This window comes from Centroberyx affinis, unplaced genomic scaffold (genome assembly GCF_046629955.1).
Source record: "Centroberyx affinis isolate AG114_WGS23_722 - 3 ecotype Tasmania unplaced genomic scaffold, CSIRO-AGI_Caff_v1 ptg001383l_1, whole genome shotgun sequence".
NCBI lineage: Eukaryota > Metazoa > Chordata > Actinopteri > Beryciformes > Berycidae > Centroberyx > Centroberyx affinis.
Genome location: NW_027279866.1, coordinates 154,391 through 177,635, shown reverse-complemented (window position 1 = coordinate 177,635; position 23,245 = coordinate 154,391).

Genomic DNA, 23,245 nt, shown 5'->3' with positions numbered 1-23,245 from the left:
AAGTTTTTATTATTTATTCGTTTTTTTAACTTATTGAAACAAGTTAACTAAGAACACAGATCCATGAGACTTTTCCTGTTGGCCACTGAGCAGCTCAACATTACATGTTGTGGACATGAATAATGTAAAAATTGTGTTCATCATGAAAGGACTATGTGAAATCAGCACAAAATGGACACGTCATTTTCACGTTCCTCAGGTGAAAAGGTTAGCAGTTAACCTCACAAGTCAGACTTTAATATTACCAAATTATCATATTGTATTATTACCACATTATTGAATCATGATTTGACTCAGTTTAGACAAGTGAAATACCTGTGGTCCTGTAGTTAATGTTAAGGTTTAGGTTAGGCAACTAAAACAACTTAGGTTAAGGTTACATTTAAGATTAGTGCATTTGACACTTATTTCTGTGTTATTCTTCATCATTTTTAGCTACACATGAGTTTGTTCTACAAATGAATTGTCCAATAAACTAAACTAATCTTAACGTCTTAATATTCAAGCATTATTTGAGCATGCATTATTGAGAAGTATTCTATCAATAACTTGATGCATTTAAAAATCATATCCCATTTGCCAGGATAAGCTCGTGATCCTGATTATGAGGAATCCAAATATAGTAGCTGGGATATGGCAATATTAACAAGGATATTGAGGAATATAAACATCTTGTCCTATCTTGAATGTGTAAGTTCTGTTTCCATGGTGATACTCTCCCATGGTGAAATTCTTCTGATTCATGCATATATTGTGAATCGGGTATGAAGATGCACAGACCCTACAGTGTATGAGCTGGTATCCAGGATTCTCTGTGCGTGTAACCGTTGTATTGGTGGAGCATTCAGGTGCTCCGTTAATTAGCAGCCTGTATACAGAGGCCCCTGAGTGACAAACAAGGTGAGTGAGTGAGATTGTTCCTGTCAGGCAGGTAACAGAGCGTGAACACCCCATTAAACACCTCCTTCTCCTCGGAGAGCAGATTTTCTCTCATTCACACGGATCACTGTGCTTTAGACTGGCCTTTCTGCTCTTCCCTGAGCAGATCCACCACGCTGTCAGCACTGTAATATCAGCAGGACTAACTATACAAATGCCCCAAGATGGGCTCCCTAGACCCAAAGTTAAGTTTTTTAACTGAAGAAAAGTGGGCAATCCTGCTCTGTCTTTTGTTCAATGCGAGTGGTTAGTCCACCATAGTCATTTGTGACTGTGGAGAGAATGGACACTGTGAGATGTGATAGCATGGTCTGAGCTGGGATGCGATCCCATGCAGTTAGCACAGTATGTTATGAAAAATGTTATGGGAGAAAACACAGTGATGAATGTATGCTGTTGTGTTATTTTTGTATAAGTTGGAAAAAGTGATGGAAGTAGATGTTGACAAAACAACCCCAGGGAAGACTGAAGACGACTGAACAATTTATGAGCTGTCATGAAATGTTATGGTCTTTTGCAGTAGAAAAATAGCAGTGATTACTGATGCCTGTCATGGAATCCTCAAGTATGTTTATCTGCACACACACACACACACACACACACACATACACAGTAATGTAGAGTAGCTGCTTTTCTTTTCACATTTGAATAGCACCACTACTGTGTGCCTTACACTGACTGCATCTGTATTCACCTGAAGCAAAGGTAAGACCCTGCGGATTTAACACTTCATTTGTGAGAATGGGACGGTTGTTAACGCAAGTCAAAAGACCCAACAGAATAGTCTTAAACTAACCTCCAGTGCAAACATTAGAGCATCTACTGGAGAATTTTTCCCTTCTTGGTATAATTTGGAGCAAACATTCCCCAATGCTGCTTCAATCCAGTTTTACATTGCCATGTATTCAAAGCAAACAGATGAGAGAGATGCTTCAAAGCCGCTCTAATCTCCATAGCACCCTTGCTGTCACGCTTAACGAAAAATATTTTTCGTTTTACCTGCATCTTCCAGGAAAATGATTGTTTTGCCACTCATCGGGCTCGCACCTTCTCTGAATCCTATTCGCTACACTGGCATCTGTTGCTGGTTTAACTTTCCAAGCTTCCGGATGAGACAGGAGTCCGGTTTTTCCTCTATTCCCCATAGAAACCCTCTCTCCTCTCGCTGCAGTCCCCGTCCCAGACAGAAGGGAGGCACATCTTCCAACAGCTCGAGCAAAGGCAGATATGTGTGGGTAGATAGGAAGCTGGCACGGCTCTGTGAGTTCCGTCATGCCAGACTGAAGGATGAATGTCACCATAGGCAGTAATGCCAGTCGAGAGATGCCACCATAGATTCCACCCCAAGACATCTGGAATCCCAGGTGCCCGTCCGCCGATCCAGATCTCAGCTGCAGGAAGCCAAGAGTCCCCATGGACGCCGAGAGCCTCGCAACGCCAGCCAAGCTCTATTGAAGCTTATCAGCTCCAGCACAACCCTTTATGGGCCTATTCACCTCAATCAAAGCTGTTATTTAGGTAACGAGCCAAGATGGCGGATATCGCTGTGTTCCAATTACCCACTATGTCTCCTCCATCTTTCCCTGCCAGCTTCCCCACAAGCCCCGATTCTCCTCCTCGTGGCCAGCTGCTCTGGCGCCGATCCCCTTCCTCAGTATCTGTTCAGGGGGGAGACTTGTTTCAAAACAGAAGGGTTCTGTCACAGCTAGCCTCGCTCACAAGGGCTATTGATGACCACCACAGTGTTTATCCTGTAATCTGCTCACACTGCTCGGTCTAGGAAGTTTCATCAGCACTGGGAAGGCGTCTTTCAAAATGCAATCTCAAGGGAAATCACTGGTTATCTGCCGGTAATGTAATCCACTGAATTAATCCAACTCAGTAATCCAACTTCAACTCTGACTGCTTTTAGTAACTTTTTGATAATTATGCCAATAGAATTTTGAATACAAAGTTATAATGATTATTTGTTCCAATTTGCAATTCATTCGTCATCTGAATGGTGTTATTATCATTATCTGCAATGAGTATGAACAATTAATTCAAGCTATGTGAAATTATGTTTGGCACAATCAAAATGCCTTTTTCTGTTCAAACATGAACGATCCAACAAGTAATTGGCTATTTTTTCAGATATCTGGTCACTGCTTTCATCCTTTTTTCAGTGACTGACAAACTTTTCAGTAGCTAAGTAAATACAATACAGAATACAAAACCAATAGTTGTACTCATATGACTGTAATACCATTACACAGCCCTAAATATAATCCCACTAAGCACGTCTTTGGTCAGGTATACAGCAGTGTTTTTCATCTCTGGATGACTCATAGAGGTTAATATTCATACAAAGAAAAAAAGGAGAGGATAAATCTTAAAACTAAACTGCGGGTAATTTAGCTCAGAGCTTGAGTCATTTCAGAAATTTGGAACAGAATGAACTATCAAACAATACATATATATACTTTTTAAAATTTTGATTACACAAGATTGAACAAGGAGACACCACAGCGCGTTTTTCCATTCAGTTTTTATTCACATTTACTTCCGTGAACAAGTTCCTTTCACATACGGAAGAGTAGGAAGCCACTGAAGGTGTTGTGCGTATCCCTATCATCATAAAGCCCGTACCCAGAGGGAAGGTGCATGTACACCATATCCCCCTTATCTAATACAAGAGTCAATGCATTTGACAGGTACAAATGGCCTTCATTATTGTTGTGTTCCCAATTACTCATTATTTTCTGGTCATTGTGGTAAAGGTGAACTCCAAAAAGATTCCCATTGCGCTGATCAAAGGCAGTGAATCTGAAGTAGTAGACTCCTCTGACTGGCACAATGAATTTACCTGCATGACAAAGTGATTAAAAAAGAGATTCATATTTTATTAAGCCTTGTGACTGTTAGCAATGTGAAGAGTAAGTGTGCTGGGATGAGTTTGTCAGTTGCACTGTACCTAATGTTGGATTATAAGCATCGCCGATGTTGGTGAGGATTCTGTTGTACTTCAATGGGGTTTCTGTGTTGAAGTGTCCCACCGGACCGGTCAAGCCGACAGAGAAGGCCACCTTGTCTGTGAATAAAGGGATATTTTATCAGTGATTACATAATTGAGTGACTGTAATAGTGATTGGAATGTGGAAAAAAAACTCTGATTCTACAAATGCTACTTATTCCTATTAGCTGATGAAGACTGTGATATACAGTTGGTTTGAGTACTGCTGACAAAATGCACTTATTGTAAGCATCTCCTGAATGACGTAATGTAATTTAAAGGTACTGTTTGTAAGATTCAGAAAATGCTTGTTATTAGTGACACCTGTGGCCATTAAGGTAACTGCAGTCAGCATCCTGTTGCTCGTGCTCGCGCATGTGCCCGCACTCCGTAGGCGCGAGCGAGCATCCTGTGTATCGGCCAAAACAGTGACCATATGAACGTGATGGACAGGCGGCATCATGTTGATAGATGAGGAAGCAGTGTCTTTTTTTTCTTTTTTTACTTGCATTCAAATGTCAGTCACATTTGCTGATCGCCATGGTGGCACAGAGAAAAAAGTACGACCTGAAATTCAAGCTGTCAGTTGTCAAATTTTCTGAACAAAACTCAGGAGAAGCAGCAGCAAGACATTTCTCTGTTGATCTTTTCTAAGGTAGGCTATCGTTATTTTGATACGGGGCTCTCTCCCTCTCTCTCCCTCTCTCTCTCTGTGCTTTAGAACGTAACCGCTGTGAAACAATCAGAAAATAACGTTTTATTTCTCTGATTCACCGGCTTTCTCGCTACTACCGCTCCCTCTCTTCATTCACTTTCTAGGTCGCTCGACCATCTCTCTCTCTCTCTCTAGCTCGCTTGACCATCTCTCTCTCTCGCTCTCTCTCGGGCTATTAATTGAAGTTATATGTAGGTTAAGTATGTTTTCAGTGCTGTGTTTTTGTGAGGAGGAACTCTGATTATGTGTGAACTTTGTCGGGTGATAACGTTACATTGGCTGTATTTATAACATTATAGGTTGGCGTTAGCTTGCTAGCCAGTTTTCATATGTGAAAACAGCAATAGTTTCACCGTGAGGCTCAGCAATGTCGCTATCTGTTATCTGCAATAACGCTAACTGTTAGTGAACTACACGGAATATGTAACGTTATATGTATTCATCATTTCCTGAATGACTGTAGTTCACCTTGCTGTGTCATTACAGCTTACCATTGTTTATTTCACCGTTACTGTAAATCAGCATTGTAGTTCACTGTACAAACGCCAGATCCATGCAGCGTAGCTAAGTTACAGCTAGCTGGCTAACCTTAGCATAGCTTTGTGTACAGTTAGATAACGTTATTTGGCCGCCGCTGCCGCACACGGGAGAAGTTTGCCTTCAGGGCTTTCTGCCAGAAAGCCTTTCTGACAGAAATCCACGGTTATGGTTTAGGTAGGGGTTAGGGTTACCCTAAGGCTTTCTACCAGAAAGCCCTGAAGGCAAACTTGTCCCGTGTGCGCCGCTGCCTTGCATCGCTCTTGGCTAGTAGAAGGCAATCGTTATACACCTTTGCTTTGTAACGTTACATCATTTATTGTTGGCTAAAATCAACACTATTTGTCAAAATAGCTACATAACTTAGTATCATGGATCACGTTAGCTGGTGAAGTGATTTGGCAAGCTAGCTAACTAACATATCCACTCAGAAAGTATTACGTTACGAGCAAGCAAGCTATAGAAGTAGTGAAACTGAAGAGACTAGCCATGGGAGCGCGCATAACGTCACATCCGGTGGAATCTCCCGGAAAAAACGGCCCGAGTCCTTCACATAGAATGTAGCTAGCTTTACACACTGTTACAGGCAACGGAGAAAGTTGGCTGAGGTCTCATTTTTTAAGTTACGTTACAACCCGTTCACACATTGGTAATAAAAAACGATTTATACATGTAAAAAGTTTGTAAAAGTTACATATAGGACCTTTAATGTAATTGAGTCTTTTTGATTTATTACATCCAGTCAGACCACATGATGTGAAACCTGTCTTTTCAGTCAGAGAACATGAAAGGAAAACTGAAATGATCTGGCAGATGTAGTCTAAATGTGAGAGATGCAAGCTTTTGACCTGGGACCCAGGAGTGAGTGTAACTGTGTGAAAATGCAGCAGGCTGCTGCTTTATTTATCCTTTACTGAATAAATGAAGATAAAGAAAAAAAAAAACCTTAGTCCACCATGACAGCTGTCAAAATATTTCCTGTTCTAGTCAATAGCTTCCAATGTTACCTGCAATCTCGTCCTCCAGTTGCTCGATGTTAGTCTTGTGGAGCTGCAGTTCTGTCATGGTGCTGTTCAGGTCCAGTCTTAGAGCCACAGCTTCCCTCTTCTGCTCCTCTGCTTCTTCCTCATTGGCTGCTATTCTCAAGCTCATATCAGACAATTTGGCTGCTTGCTCTGAGAGTGTAGAGAGAAAAGCTACGTAAAAGCTGTTCACATGCAACACATCAGTTAACCCAGTTAATAACAATAATCATAAACATAATCTTAATAAAATACATAATAATAAACATCAGCATCATCTTCATCATTATCATCCTGACAAGTGCTGTTTTCTCATAAAATAAAAAGAGGAATTCCACAGAGTACCATATTCATGCATATTGGAGGTTAAAGGTCTGCTACTTCTCTTTTTTGTGTGATGTAGTTCTATAAAAATATGGTTTATTAGCATATTACTAATAAACTAATAAACCATAGTAGTATATTAGTATATTACTACTATTAGTAGTAAAATTATTAGAAGTAGTAGTTAGTAGTAATTGCAGAAGTTCTCATCATCCTTATCTAATATCTAATTTGGTTTAGGATTTTGAAACACACTGTAGTTTTATCATTGACACCCATTTATTTAGCATTATGAGTAGATAATTTACACAGCATCAAACCACACATACCAATTCCATTTTGTCCACAGGCTTCTCTCAGGCCGAAGAACCATTCAAATAATCCCTCTAAAAACTAAACACCTCACCTATCATCCCTATCAACAATTTTCAAGCCACTTTGGAATATATTCCAAAGTTTGGTTCATTCAAAGAGTATAATTCTCAATAGCCTACCTGCATTCTCCATCTCCAGCTCCTCTACCTGGCTCTTGTGGAGGTGCAGTTCAGTCTCAGTGGCGTTCAGCTCTCCTCTTAGCGTCATCACTTCCTTCCTCTGGTCGTCCACGTCCTTCTCACTGGCTGCCAGTCTCTGTCCCATACATGACAGTTCTGCTGATTGTACTAGAAATATATAGAGAGAAAAGGCACAAGCTGCTAGTATGTATCCAACAAATCCATTCACCAAAACTGGAGATAAATAGCGATATCATAATAAACTAAATCAAAATGAAAATCCAAATCAAAGCCTGAGGCAAAACTAATTCATGATATCCCTCAAAATAAAATATTTTAATCAATATTTGAAAAAATGAACAACATGGAAACCATAGAGACAGAGACCTCCAAACTAAATGTAATCTGTAATGTTATCAAAACACAGCAGATACACTGGCAACGAATTGGAGACTGACTTTGTGGAGAATGTTTGTTTGAGCTTTTACATCCAAATGAGTTGTATGTCACTGCAGCACTGACAGTTATGAACCAGGAAATGTTCCCATATCCCTGTGAAATCACTGTGGGTATTACTTCTGTGTCCACAAAGTCAGCCTCTCATTTACTGTCAATGGAGCAGCTCCAGGATGTATTGCTTGATGGCATCCTGAAAAGAAAAATCCATCCTCAGTTACTGTCATATTTCATCAATGTGTGATGTTCAATGCATTCCAGGGGATATTTGGTGATGAAATGTTGTAATTTACTTTTTTTGGTGTGCCGACTTTCCCTCAACCTGCCTTGTCTACTTCTTTTAAGTAATTCTTCTTTTAGGATTTTAAGTAATATGGCAGCTCTAGAAAGAAGCCCTGCCTTTACTCTTTGATTCTGAGGGACTGATATCAAAACCTCATGTTGATGATGATGATTTAGATATCTGAAAAATGTTTTGCTTTCCATTGTAACTGCACTGAAAACATCTCAAAGTCACATCATGTTTTCTATGTTTGTCCAGTTATCTACGATGATTAAAAGGACACAACAAAGAAAATGGGCCCAGAAATACAAAGTACATCGCCAAAAGCCAAAGTGCTAAATTGTTGTAGGGTGGATTTTTCCTTTAAAAGTGTTATATGTAACTCCCTTGTTTTCATTTTTTCTAGCTTTTGGAGAGAATAATTCATAATTTCTGAACTATAGAAGATCAAATAATTAATATATGTGAACTCTGTTTATTTGGGAGGGGGGGGGGATTTTACCCACCTGCATTCTCCTTCTCCAGCTCTGTCACCTCGTTCTTGGTGATTCCCAGCTCTGCTCTCTGCTCTCTGCTCTTCCATCTTCACCTCCATGTTCTTCAGCTGAGTCGTCAGAACCAGCAGTTTGTTCCTCTCTGCTCCTGCCAGCACCTCGCTGTCTCTAAGTCTGGCCTCCAGGTTCCTCAGCTCCACCCGCTGCTCCACCACAGTGGTCCCCATGTTGTTCACCGTGTCTCTCAGCTCCTTCAACTCAGTCCAGATTTCGGGGATGGAGCCGGCCCGGTCAGTCGTCTGTTTATGGGTCATATCTCCTTTACCTTCACAGTGACCGATGACATTCCCCTCATGCTCCCCACTCTTTTCCTGAGCCCACGTCAACGCCAGGCAGAGCAGCAGCACCAACTGAGCCGCAGCGCTCTTCATTCTGAAAGAGCAACACATGAAATTAAATGAAATGCAACATACTCTCTCGCTTTATATACACTCAAAATAGTGTTGTAAAGCACTGGATGGGAATGTCACAGGTGTGTCCAGCAAAAAAGGCTAATTTCATGCCAACAGAATCACTGAAGGAAAAAAACAGCTGACAAACCAGATTGAACTAACCGAGGCGTGGAAAGAGTACAATCTGTTTTACATGGCAAAGTTTCCATTGACAACGTCTCACTTAAGAGCAGGCCAGCAAAGGTGAAAGTTCATAGCACATGGCAACACATCATACCACTGTTAGAATACACTGAGAACTCACAATTAGCTGTTATATACCCTTTTTGATGTAGAGATCAATTTTAGAATTAAAAAATCTGGACAGTGAAAGTGTGAATGTGTATAGCTGTATGAATAAAGGTTAAAAAAATAAATGGTATAAACAAAAGAGTTACCTTGCCACCAAAGAAAATTGCATCAGGATTGCATGAGGATTATGTTTTTAAGGTGTCAGGGTAATAGTTTAAAATCATAATCCTTCTTTCAAAAGTCAAAGGGAATATATACCGGGAAGCAAGCTTTGACATTCCTGAGTATTTTGGACTAAACTACTAATAATCACTTAAACAATACTTAACATGAGACTATATGGCACTTTATGTGGCACTCTCTGCACCATGATGCCTTTATATCTCTAAGCCTTGTTGCTTTCATCTGTCAGCTAGAGCCAGGCAGGAGACCAGTCCCAGGCCCTATGCCCAAAGGGACTCCAAATGATCCGTTTTAAGGTTTACTTTCACAAGTCAACAGTATAGCCCATAATGTCAAGTCTTGTCCCAGGGTTTAGCGATACTTACTGTGGCCCTGCCAGTTCTTGCCTAGACAAAGAGAAAACACACAAGCACATAAGCTGACTGTATACTTATAGCAACCAGCTGTAACTAAATCCTGCTTATTGCCAGTGAGGGAAAATAGCATATCACACACATCACGCAGTGTGTTTAGTATTTGAACCTGCAAAGGTGATGTCATTTGATATTTTCAAGTGTCTAACCCTATACTAACTCCTCCCTCGATATCACTTAAAGGGGAATACCGAGTTCAGCTTTGAAATATGTTATTTCTAGAGGGCATTTCAGTCTAAGTGAACATTCAATACTGTCTCCCATGGGCAGAAACAAGTTTGTCATGCTCCCTGATCTGTCATGTCACATTGATGTACAAATCCTACAGAAAATATAAATGTAAACCATGAGAAAGCTGATTGTAACATTATGCAGGATGGATTTCAGTGGGTCAGTGACCACATTTTCTAGTTTAAAACTGATGGCAAAAGCACTAACTTTGTATGAGTCCAAAAAATCCATTCATTCAGCACAAGGCTGAGCACTGATATGGCATCCAAGATTCAAGTTGCTTGTGTTCAAAAATACTGTTTGGACTGGCTTAGGCAGTGAGAATAACATATGTCAGTTTTTAGAAAGAGTTTCCCCTTGAGTCAGAAATTTCATCACTGTTTTTGTGTGTGGTGCAGCTGAAATAATTGGGGGAAATCAGAGAGGTAGCTAAGTCCTAAACATACAGAGATTAAAAGTGTTTTTCATGACATCATCCCTGGTAAAAAAAAAAAAACTAAAAAAAAAACACATCTATCGTATTTCAAGGTAGATTTGATTTCAACCCTAGAGGTGTAAACGATTATATTCATGGGTAAAACATTCCCACTGTACATATGCTTCGTGTTTGGTTCCATTCGGAGGTTGGATTTCACTTGACATTTTCCCTGAACCCTCTGTCACTGAGCTATTTTTTCAGATAAGACTTTTTTCGGTAGAACCTATTTTCACTAGTTAAAATGGCTTTTCACATGGTTTTAAGAGGACTTTGAAGGTCTTTCTGGTGTAAACATGCACAGTCTTATTACTGCTATACTACTTATTTATTAAATGACAATTTCCTTCTTTACTAGTGCAAATTGGCCCATATTTTTAAAAGCAGGTTGTGGGAAGTGACACAACCTTGCCAAGACACAAGCAGGCAGAATAGATGGCTGGTTATTGATTATGTTAATGATTTACTTTAACAGAGCGCACAAACATTAGACATTGCCACCCAGCTAAGAGTTTTACTATTTTATGAAAAAAAAAAATCATATTAGAAAGTCTTTGAATGTTTGAAAGCTCAAGTTGAAGGCCAGGTCCACCACAATATAACCCCACTCCAAAACCAGTACCTAGTGTCCCCACACTTAAAAAAAAGATGCTTTTTTTATTTCCCCGAGGCCCTGCTATTCACTTCTCATTCCCTTACACCGTCTGTCATCCTGCTGGTTGCTTTAGCTGTGACCTGTCAAGCACAGAGGGTACGGCTAAAACTATGAAAATTGCTGTTGATAGGTTAGGTAAGACTTTTAACAAAAGACATGACACAGGTCCAGATGTCAGACAAAGACGTCGGACTGACAGCTCTTGAGGTGTGACAGAAAAGTTTTTCTTCTCAAAGAACTCACAGTCCCAGATGCTGGCAGAGGGCAGGAAGGTAATGTGTGAGATGTGGAGCTTCTGGTGGATTAATGCTGCATGTTCTATTGTTGATGGAGCTACAGGTTTAGACATCACATAACTGAAAAAATTTTAACACAGATGATGTATAATGTAATAATGTATATTGTTAACTGTGGTGTAATGATTCCACATACTGTGGTTTCTGTGAGTGTAGCAAACCTGAATCAAGTAGTATTTGCATAATAAGTTACCAGGGTTAATCACATAAATGCATATTCAATTTTGTTTCATACACTTTACTGTCTGGGTGACTGCCTAAACTGTTTGCCATTCATTATATTGTCCCATGTGGAAAACCCCACACATCTGGTACCTAAGTAGGATTAAACAAACTATAAAAAGTATTTGCAAATACTATTTGACCCAGGTCTAGATGGGGGTTGTGGGAACATGCAGCAGCCTGGCTGGTATCTCATTAGTGACAGAGTAGAGGTCAGGGTTGAATACATCACACTCATCACCCGCTGGATGACAAATGAATCCCTTCACAAGCCACAGGAAGGGAGGAGATGAGAGTGAAAAGAAAGTCAGAGAGAGAGAGAGGTACAGGAGAGAGATGGATATTCGTGAGAGAAAGAGCAAGACAGCGAGAATAACTCTTATTATAGTCTATTCTGTTGCAGTAACACCTCTCATTTTTAAACATTATGAAGGAACTTTTTTTGTTTTACAGGCATTTTCAGCATGTACAACAGAGGATTGAGCATCCCTCCAAGGTATGGTTTGTCTGTTTGATTAATGAAAGCACTCAACATGGGCAGTAAAACACTTTAGGGATTCATGCTCATAAGAAAATTGATTACCTTTAACTAGAGAACAATGGAGAGTGAGGAAGTGTAATGACTGGGCACCTGTTTTACTCCACAATCATTATAGGGTCCAGGAAAGCAATCATTGTGTTTTGTAAGACTAAAACTCTGGTATTAATGGCTCCTATAATTGAGAATGAAACATCATAGAAAAACACTCATTTGGTCATTAGAAAACTCATATACAATGCACCTGATTGCAGACATCGTGCTGCAAAATGAAACATTAATATCACAGGGATAGGAGTCCAGCTTCTGCTTTGATTAAAATGAAGCCTCAAGTTGAGCATTAAACTATTTATTACACAAGGCCATCCTTCTCTTCCACACTCTCATACCATTGCAATCACACTCAAATAAATGTATTTGAATCTAATATTAATTAAATCAGAAAGGTTGTTGAGATGGTGGCTGCAGCCTGTTAATTTTTTACCCTATTTCAAAAACAGCCAGTAACATATCCTGCTCTACCATCCTTTACAACTAACAATCAGGCTTCACAGCTCAGGATTAAACCTACTCTTCCTCTTTTCACCACCCCATTAGATCCATCTTCTCTGCTAATGGGGCTTGTGATGAGCTATTGATCTCCACCAAGGTATCTCAGGAAGTAGGCTAGAGGACTACACCAAACAAACAAGTCTGAATGTCTTTTACAAATCTTCAAAAGTCTACTTCAAACACTGAAGGTCACTTTAACTGAGATGTTGTGCGTTTTAATGTTCCTTATTGGCATTTTCCTCCCACCTTGTGATGATTGTCCATCTCCAGCAGTGAATAATGTTGTGCATCGGTGTGTAATACAAGAACCAATTCAGCGCTAAACTGGGCAGATGAACGCAAAGGTCACAATCTGAGCTGCTTACCTTCGTAAATGAGTGTTAATCGATCATTAACCTAGCATAGACGCCAGTTTGTCAACACGCCCTTCCCTTTCAGCAACCAAATGGTGCTGACTTCAACCTAAGGCCACCTTGAAAGAAAAAAAAAACACTATAAAATATCAGCAAGAAATTCTCTTGCTGGACAAAATCTGCCTCATATGCAAGGGGAAACTCCTCCTCAGCAATGTGATATCTGCTATTAGTGATAAAGTTTTTCATTTGCAGAAGAGGATCAGATACAGTCAGGGCAAGAATGAGTGATGGAGGTAATTAGGATAGAGGTTGTCCTATCTCAACCTGTGCTCTTCAACCTTCTCCAAACCTTTAAGGACTTTCTGTCTCATGCCAAACAGCTCTCAATGAAAGATTAATAGCATCCAGTCACCAGCTAATTGTAATTATTAATAAGGCTTCCATGAGTTCAGACTTTTATGAACTGTCATCTTGGAGGGCCAGATAGTGGTAGTTCTGATTATACATCTGCAGTGATGTTTGTACACTTGGATAATGCCTCTCAATTACGAGAACATGCAAATATGTGCAACAAGGTTGATAAAACATGCTGCAAGATATTTAGCCTGTAACTGTCTTGATTTATTCCCTATCTAGGTACGTGGCTCAGACCAGATTCCTCGCAGATAAAGTTTATAGATACAGATACTGAGGCTCTGATTTTATTCGTTCAAACACAGCTCCATTATATTTTCTACAGTTCTCCATTTATTCATACTGTGGTTTGCCTGCTGCTTGGTAAGATTTGCAAGGCGGTAGAATTTGATCCCTCCCTGAACAAATTGAGATGTACTGTACTTGCCTGCTCAGCAGTAGGGCTCTCCAGCAGCTTGGAGAAGCCATGCTGTGCTGACTAGACTTCAGCGCTCACCTCACCTCGCACACCTACACAATGGACCTTTATTCCCTTGCACTGCAGAGGAAAAAGAAGAGTGCACACATTTGCACGTATGTGTGTGTGTAAGTGTGACTGTGTGTTTGAGTTTAAAAGTGTATGTACGAGTGTGCCATATGAAAGAGTGGGTTTGTGCAAGTGCATCTTCGTATATATCACTGCAAAAAATCTCCATCTTAACAAGTCATTCAGTCTATTATTGAGTCCTAAAATCGTAATTTTCTTAAAACAAATTCACTTGTTTCCAATGCAAATCAACTTGTTTCAAGAATTTTGTAGAATCAAGTGTCAGTGATCTGCCTTATTGTGACTTGTTTCAAGATATTAACACTCATTTCTAGAAAATTCCTGAAACAAGTGAAGCTGCATTGGAAGCAAGTGGCGTTATCTCACCACATTGGCAGAATTCTTCTCTTGGTTGAAGAAAAATAAGATTTGAAGGCTGAATATGACTTGTTAAAATGGATGTTTTTTGCAGTGTTGTGTGCATAATGCAAGTGTGCCCGTGCTGCTACAAGAGAATGGAGGTGTAAGAGTGGGCTGAGAAAAAGCAGGCACTAACCAGCATCTCTCACAGTTTTTCTCTCAGACAGTGAGAGCAGCGGACAGGATGATTCTGGGTTTTAGACACATAAACACCTCTGAGAGCCAGCCAGGGGCCTCCGAGTTCATAGGATTGATGTTGCAAAGCTCTCTCTCCCACTCACTCTCTCTCTCTCTCACACACACACACACACCATGATGCACACAGAAAGCTTCATCTCCCTCAACCTCTTTCCCTCCCTCTCTCTCCTTCACTCTCCCTCCCAACTCTCTCACCTTTTCTCATGATTAGATTGACTGGCTTTGTTTTGTGCCCACCAGCTCAGGGCTGGAGAACCGCTCTGAAGGGGAATTGCCTTTAGCCGAGATGAGGTTTGTCTCAGCTTGCTGTCGGCTCCTGTTTTAAGCCGCGGGGGATTCGACGTGCATTGCAGCGCACTGTCTGTCTGCGTTTACCCTGGCTACTGGCCAAGAGAGGCAAATCACTCCCCTCGGGTTGACTCTATTCACCTTTATTTGTTTTGCGTACCCCTTTTTAAATCCACTCTGGAAACACAGCTCAGGGCCGCCGAGCTTGGGAGAGCAAACCCTGCCTCAGCATGGTGTAATAATCACATAACACAACATCCTCCTGTTCGCTTTTAACTACTGTGGAAATGGGCCGGAGTGAAATTGCTACGATCATTTTATCAGGAATCCATATCGGTGATGAATTCATAATCGAAGAGCACAAGTGGCCGCATCTACTGCCGGTGTGGCATCGAGTTGTCCTACAGAAGTTCTTCCTGTGTGACCGTTATGGGCATCATGATGAGATATGGACGCACTTATAGAGCGAACGCCACAGCAGTATATCAGGGAATTTATGCTTACGGTCGCCTCGCAGGCACCGCTACCTTTTTTTCACCCCCTGGCTTCTTTCCTTGGGTTTCATATCAATTTGTCCTCATTTTGCTCTCATCCTGTGGCAGGGGCGTGGAAGCTGAGATGCAGACAAGGGGAGAGAAAGTGTGTAGGTGTGTGTGTGTGCGTGTTTGTGAGTTTTTGTTAGACAAAGTGAGAGAGAGAAAGAAAAGAGAAATGGTGGTGAGCGCGGCGGGTGGGGGGTAGTCTGGGTTTCTTTCCGTGTCAGAGGAAGAGTGTCTGGCCCGTAACGAAATGCCAACCAAATGAGGACGGATCAGGGGGCCGAGCGTAAGCCACCCTGAGCCCCCATTACTGAGCGGAGAAGACGGATGGGACTGCTCCTCCTGAGAGAGAAGCGCACGCATGCACACACACACACACTGAATACACACCGCCGCATTTACACCCGTGTGCGCAGGCCTCAAGGACACAGTCACACACAGGAAAACAGAGAGATGGAGAAAAATAGATAGAAGCAAATAGACAAACTACCATATTCCTTGGAGAGAGCTATACATATGTATGCGCTATTCACACACTGATAGTCTACATTAAGAATAAAACTCTCCATTGAGGATGATGATCCAAAAACATCAGACAGCAACTGAAAGCCCAGACACTGAGACACTAACTAAGATCCACATAATACAGTACTTCACACAACAAATGTCCTACTACTAACAGAAGTAGGCTATGCTAATTTGCAGATGGCAAATTATCAACCAAGCAGCCAGCAGCCAGTGCTGTACCCAATCATGATGAATGATGAATTGTTGTGTGATACATTTTTGATGTCTAAACCAAAAATCCAAATATTCATTTGCCAGTTCACAACACTTGAGCATCCAAATTGTTTGCTTATCAAGTTTCTGATTGTGCTCTGTGTTCACTTTAAAACAATTCAGATCAAAAAGAAGACAATACCCCCACCCCTCCCCCCTCCCATGTCCCTTAATGCCCGTGAAGTGTAACTTTATGGAGCGTGACTAAAGCACTTCTTCTTATTAATGCCTCTGGTCAATGGCTTCCATCAACAGGAGAACAGAGGTTCGGAAGGGCAGAAGCAGCTGAATGAGGGAGATTTATGGAGTAACCCTGGCAGTAGTAGACCCATATCAAGAGGCATGACAGCAATCAACTCTTTTACACTGGCTGAGCACGAGCCGGTTCCTACAGTGTAATACAATACTAATACAACCCCCGCCGAGAGAAAAGTGGGTAGGAGGGGTTTCGACTCATTCAGCGATTATTCAAGAGCGCTTACGCCCCAACTACTATTTCTATCAAGTTTTAATGGACGTAGACAAAGCCATATACTAATTCAGTTCAGTAAGGTGCCATTCTTCACATAGTGCCTCATTGTTCCTACAGGCAATACATTCAAAGTGGTATTTCTGCAATATAAAGTCAAAAGTTTGGACACACCTGATTGAAGCCATTGTGATCTAAAGGCTGATGCTGAAATGCTTGAAATTTGTTTTTTAGACAAATGGAAATAGTGAAGTTGATGCCTAATGTATGAATTTCTTTCCAAAGCCTTTGCAAAGGGTGGCTACTTTGAAGAATCTAAAATATAAGATAGTTTTGATTTGTTTAACACTTTTTTGGTCGCTGCATAATTCCATTTGTGTTATTTCATAATTTTGATGTCTTTACTATTACTCTAAAATGTGGAAAACAGTAAAAAAAATAAAAATAAAGAAAAATGTGGTGTATCCAAACTTTTGACTGGTAGTGTATATCTGAAGTCTCCTTTGGCCTCAGTGTAATTTATTCTCTATGAAGAACTTCTCTTTAGATCCTTTAGATCCGCAATTTGGTTGCGATGCAATAAAAAACAACTTGCTTACTAATCCCAAACTATATTAAGCTATAATTACATTAACCCAGCAGTTTCCCTCTGTGAAAATTCAGGCCACGCTAATTCAGTTCATTCAGTCAATTTCATTTGAAACACTTTCTCACTACAACTGTAAGGCTGCTTACAATTTGAAGATATGTATGAGATTATGCCCACAATTTCATAACAAATCGGCTTTGTTTTGTGCTGAAGGTCCCGTGCTACTGTGTTATTCCTGTTAAGGCGAGGTGTGCAAGACGAAACAGAGAGAAAAACAATCAGGCGTTGGAGTCAGCCAAATATAGGATATTTTAAGGAGGAGGAACAAGAAACTAAGCCAGCAACATACATCGTTAGTATGAGCAATTAGTATGGATGACTTGTTAGAGAGTGTGTTGCTGTGTTTTTCTGGCTTTGATGGGAATATTTAAGCCTGGGATATCCAAAACCAAAGATATCAGGAAAGGAAGAGAGACGGGTGTGTGTGTGTGTGTGTGTGTGTGTGTGTGTGTGTGTGTGTGTGTGTGAAGCTCGCTAACCCTCTCTAACCCTAGTTATTTCTATTCCAATCCCAGGGGGCTCGGCTCCTTCTGTGCTCATATGATAGATGTATTTCAATTAATCCCTCATCAAGCTGGGAGAAACAAACATGATCTGATTTGCCCTCTTCACATAGGGATACTCTAATCAGGTTTCCTGTCCAAATAGGATTTGGAGGGAGGCCAGAGGACACAAACCTGTGTTATGGGATCGTCCTTTGAGATATTATCGTACGCTGTGACATGTCCTACCTATCGACTCCCACCATGTCTTTCACCATGCACGGGTAGGACTACTGTAAACTTGAACGCAAGGTGATAGAGAACATTAGGAGTATTCTGCCGGTGTTATCTGTCCTCGGGTGACTTGGTGGCTCCTCAGTTTACGCAGCGCCAGATAGCAGAGGACTGGTGCCGACTGCATAATGTCTGAGGAGAGAGGAGGCTGTAAACAAAATCTGATATATTATTCACACCTTGGCAAAAGGTATCCACCGGTGCCTGATGCTGTGATACGCGGTGACACCTCACATCTGCTAGCTAATGAGTCTGACTGCAGTGGGGCCATCTCATCAAGGGCATCAGCCGTCGCCCCACTGTGGGACAAGAGAAGAAACTACATAGCCTTAAGGCCAGGCTTCTGCTGCAATAAAGAACAACAAGCAGCAGCAGAGCACCAGGAGAGCACTTAGATCAATCCATTAAGAGCCCAAGACAGAGCATGGGTGAGGAAATAAACAAAGTGTACAGAGAAAGGAAGGAATTAAAAGTAAACTGAAAGAGACAGACGGGAGGGGAGGAGGAAAGGTTGAAGAATGAAAGCCTGCGAGGAAAACAGGAAGGAAGCAGGAATGTAGGGAGAAAGTTGAAGAAAGAGGCAAGACAAGACGAGGCCAGAAGCTACGCTCAGAATGCTGCATGTTGTGTCTCTATTCAAAGTTTGGGTTTTTAACCAATAAGTCCTCAGCGAACAAGGGCAGAGAGAGGGCAGAGGAGATGATTTCTATTGTAGCAGGACTCGCAGCAGAAAATATGAAATAATGCAACCCCCGGTGAGCTGTGTGTTGAATGATGACGAGAGAGAGAGTGCCTGCTGGACTCTGTGCCTCCTGTCTCGTAAATTATGTTGACCCAGGGTTAATTTGGTGGTACGGGGCACCCTAGGGGTCGCTGCCATATTTCAGCTGTGTAATAACCCTGGCTTTGCGTCCAATCATCTACTGTTTTAATTACTTTGTGCAATTACCGGGAGATACATGTTCACATAGGCTACTACTGTCATGACGGTGAAAGGATATTTGACTCCTGTATTGGAGAATAGGTTAGAACGGAGTACTCAGATAATCTAACACTGTTAAATATCATCAGTCTGTGATGTTCAATGCCCTCCAGGAGTTGTTTTGTGATGAAGCGTTTGCACTTTTACATCCAAATGAGTTGTATTTCATTACTCTGACAGTTATGAACCAGGAAACGTTCCCATACCCACATGAATTCACTATGGGTAATATTTCTGTGTCCACAAAGTCAGCCTCCCATTCACTGTCAATGGAGCAGCTCCAGGATTTATCAATTAACGTCTTCCTTAAAAGATAAATCCATGCTTGGAAACCATTATATTTCATTAATCTGTGATGTCCAATGCGTTCCAGGAGTTATTTTGTGATTTGTGAAGTGTTGTGATTTACGTTTTTGGTGTACTCACTTTACCTCGTTTGCTTATACTTCAGTTAGTGATTTCCTACATTTCCCAGAATGCCATATGACAACCCCAGAGAAGGAGCATGAACTTGCTGCATTCAACTGTAGGTTATACTTGATGAGCAAGAGAACAAGTTTTTCCATTCAAGAAAAAGTGAGAGTCGCCGCTTACTCAAAACCCCAAATGTCTTGTAGCTGCATTGCATTCTGGTCTACTGAGGCTACTGTCAGAGACATTGGTCTCTCTTCCTCTTCTATGATGGATTTCTTGTTGTTTTTCTTGTTGAGTGTCAGTACAAAATGGTGAGTTTAGAGAGAAGCTCTCACTTTGAATCTGAGGGACTGATACCAAAACCTGATGTTTAGCCTACTGTTGATGTTTTAGATGATTGGAAAAATGTTTGTTTGTTTATCAAGGCCATTGTAGCTACACTGGAAATATCTTGATATGACGTCACGTTGGCCACATTTGTCCAATTATCTACATGACTAAGAAAAACACACCATCAAACAACAAAATGGACTCACAAATGCAAGATGCATCACCAATAGCTGTTTTTATGGTGGATTTCTTTAATTACAGAGAGCACACACACAGATAAACACACACACACACACATATTCACACACACCCACATACACTCACACTCACACAAACACACACACACACACACAAACACTCAAACAAAACAGCGTTGTTCATTCTGTGGTTATTATGAGTGGCCGTGTGCATCAAAGCATACTTCGCCTTTCATAAAGTGCTACGGAAAACAAACACCCACTTCACTCAACTCTCAAAACATGAAGCATAGAGGGAGTGCAAGTAAAGTGAGCACCTCATTTATCAAACCCCAGTTGGCCACCGGTGGGTGGGCATCACTGTCAAAAGGCCAATTAACAAGAAGCCCATTGAGAGCACCACAGCAGCACAGGAGAGACTAACCATTAGCAGAGATTCATCATTAGGAAATAATGGGACGAGGAAAGGAAAGACTTCCTCTGCTTCAGACACCCTCAGATATGAAGGCTATTTCCAGCCTGAATGGGGAATAGGTGTGAGGATAGTGTGTCTCTTGCGATCCTCAATTAAAATCTAAATCCTTCTGATGATTACTTATTCCACATATTTTCATGAGTTCTATTTTTAGCTGTGTCTGCCAATACACCTCGCCTCCAAAAACATCTTCACTGCTGTTCAAAGATGAGCTGGATGATCGCACTACCGAGCTGGAGCCCAGGCGTCCACCATGGCCCCTAGTCATCAGATGACTACATCCAACACGTCAATAGTGGAGAGAGATTTCCCAGCTCAGACACGAATGCAGGCGGAGGGAGAAGCTGGGAGATTTCCTGCAGCGAGCGATCGATACAGCATAGAGAATATCTGAGGAGGACAAAGATGGGCTCAGGGTTTCAGGAGCAGGAGGGGGATTTTCACAGTTTTTGCAGACCATTTGTTTCATTCAGGGTATTTGTACAAGATTAATTTGTTCACTGTGGACAACAAAGAGTTCAATCAACATTTTCGGTAGTGGTTTGGAGTAGTTTGATTATGTGAAATACATTGTGTATTGAATATACCTCCTGATGAAGTTGTCAGGGAAAATAGTAATATTGAGAATTTATTACAGATAATTTGTTCATAGCAGCAGTTCTCAACATTTTGAATTTATGACCCCAAAACCAAAGCAATGCGTACCTTGTTGCAGGTAGAAACATGCAGAACGTTGACACCAAATGATGGTCTTTATTTTCTCTTCCCAGCGCCTTTTACTTGATTAATGATGGGCAAAGCTTAGAGGCTACACACGTCCATTTTTCATAAGAGAAAGGCATTTGTCACAAAGATTAAAAACGTGAAAATAAATGTGTATATCGGAAATATACAGTACCTCCATAAATCATCTCACATTTCCCCTAAAAATCATCTCACAACCCGACTTAAGGGTCCTGATCCCCAGGTTGAGAACCGCTGGGCTACAGGTTCTCTTCCAGCCATACTGAAAAACACGAATAATACGCTGAAGTGAAATCGTCAAGTAGTAAACTGTAGGTCAAGCACACGCCCTGATAGGGAGACGAAGGCCGTCGTCCTTCCCAACTTTTTCAAAACATTTAGCTCTCACCTTGCCTCAATCCACTGGCTAGACTTTAGATACACTTGAAGAATTGGTTGTTCAGTAAGCATTTCGGTGTGTGTGTGTGTGTGTGTGTGTGTGTGTGTGTGTGTGTGTGTGTGAGATCGAGCTTGGATGGCGCTCCAGGTCAAGGTTGCATATAGCGTCCCCCAGACACAGAGGCTGATTAAGAGGCTGTGTAGTGTTTAATGGCTCTGCTGGCCAGCGGTCCCACACTGGCCATTCGACCAGTGACCACAGCGGCCCCGCTCCCCTCTGAGGAGCCGATTCCTGAACCAGCAGCTTCTGCACACTGTAACTCTTACCTCTACTGCACCGGCCAACACAGAGTTTGAAAATTAACAATGCACAGCAGCTCTTTAATGCGCTCTTTCCAATGCACAATGCACTTGGCACGCTCTTTCTCGCTTTTTGACTGTTCCTCTCTCTTTTTCCCACAGCGCAGCCGAGCCAAATTCAGGTCAGGCTGTCAGTCAGTCAGGCTTTCAGTCAGCCATTCAGTCATTCAGTCAGTCAGGTAACGCCTAGTGAGATGTCGCATCACCACGCTGATGATGCTGACACCTATGCGTGCGCTCAACGTCATCAGCGTGGTTGCAGTAGCTGTAGCATCCGGCTCCAAAAAGCTGTGTTTTGTGAACGCGGAGGACTTTATTGAAACTTTTATGGTGGCGTGTACATGATACTAAGCCCAAAGATACTTAATGTAAGATGGAGCCACCAAGGACACAGCACATCAGCCGGTGAGTATCTGAGTGGCCAGTTGCATGAAAAACCTTATAGGTGTCAAACTTAAGTTTGTCCCTTTAGGCAAATAATTCCCTGAGGCCAGGGGTTTCTTTAGGAGCGTTACATGAAGCCCCTACAATGATCTCCTCAGCTAGGGGCTTGTATTTAGTGTTTTACAGTAGTTTCAGCTGTAACAAAGCAGTTGATTCCCTCGTTACCGTGGCAACCGCTCTGCACGATCTGCAGAGACTCGGCAGAGATCGCTATTATTTTGAAACATCTACAAAACTCACAACTCCCCTTGCAATTTCATCAAAGTTTACATTTTTGTGACACCAAACCATGACATAGATACTTATTTCATGCAGACTATGTATATTTTTTGTACTAGAAAGGGACTGGCTGCAAGCTAGCTAATGGGAAAATCCACTGAACAAGCTGCTAGCTTGGTGGATTTCAATCTTGCCAACAAGAACGTTGGAAGCATATTTGGCTATCTGGTTAGCCTCCTACACATAAAACATAATTTTCTTTAACTGTAATACTAATTCATTTCAAAATAATAGCAATATAAAAATGGCACAAATACTTAAGAGACCATGAGGCCCCTTAACATTTAAGGAAAGGAAATTCCCTTAAGTGTAACCCATCAGCAACAATATAATGATGACTTAAGGATTTTCCCTTATCTGCAGATTTATCTAAGGATATTCCCTGAGGGGGGAGATAAGTGAGTTTTGTGCAACTCACTTGAGTTTAAGGTGAACCTTAAAGAGAACTTAAGGTAGCCTATAAAACTTAAAAGAGTTTTTGTGCAACCGGGCACAAGCTTCTAACTAACTTCACCGCGGTAATCCACGTCTTTCGTTGCCCTATAAACTTTCATGTTAGGTAACGTTGTTACCTGTGGTATCTTAGTGACGTTAGTGGAATTATTCAGCCGATAACCGTGTCGTGATGTTTCAGTGCATTGAATTTAATTGAACATGCAGCGT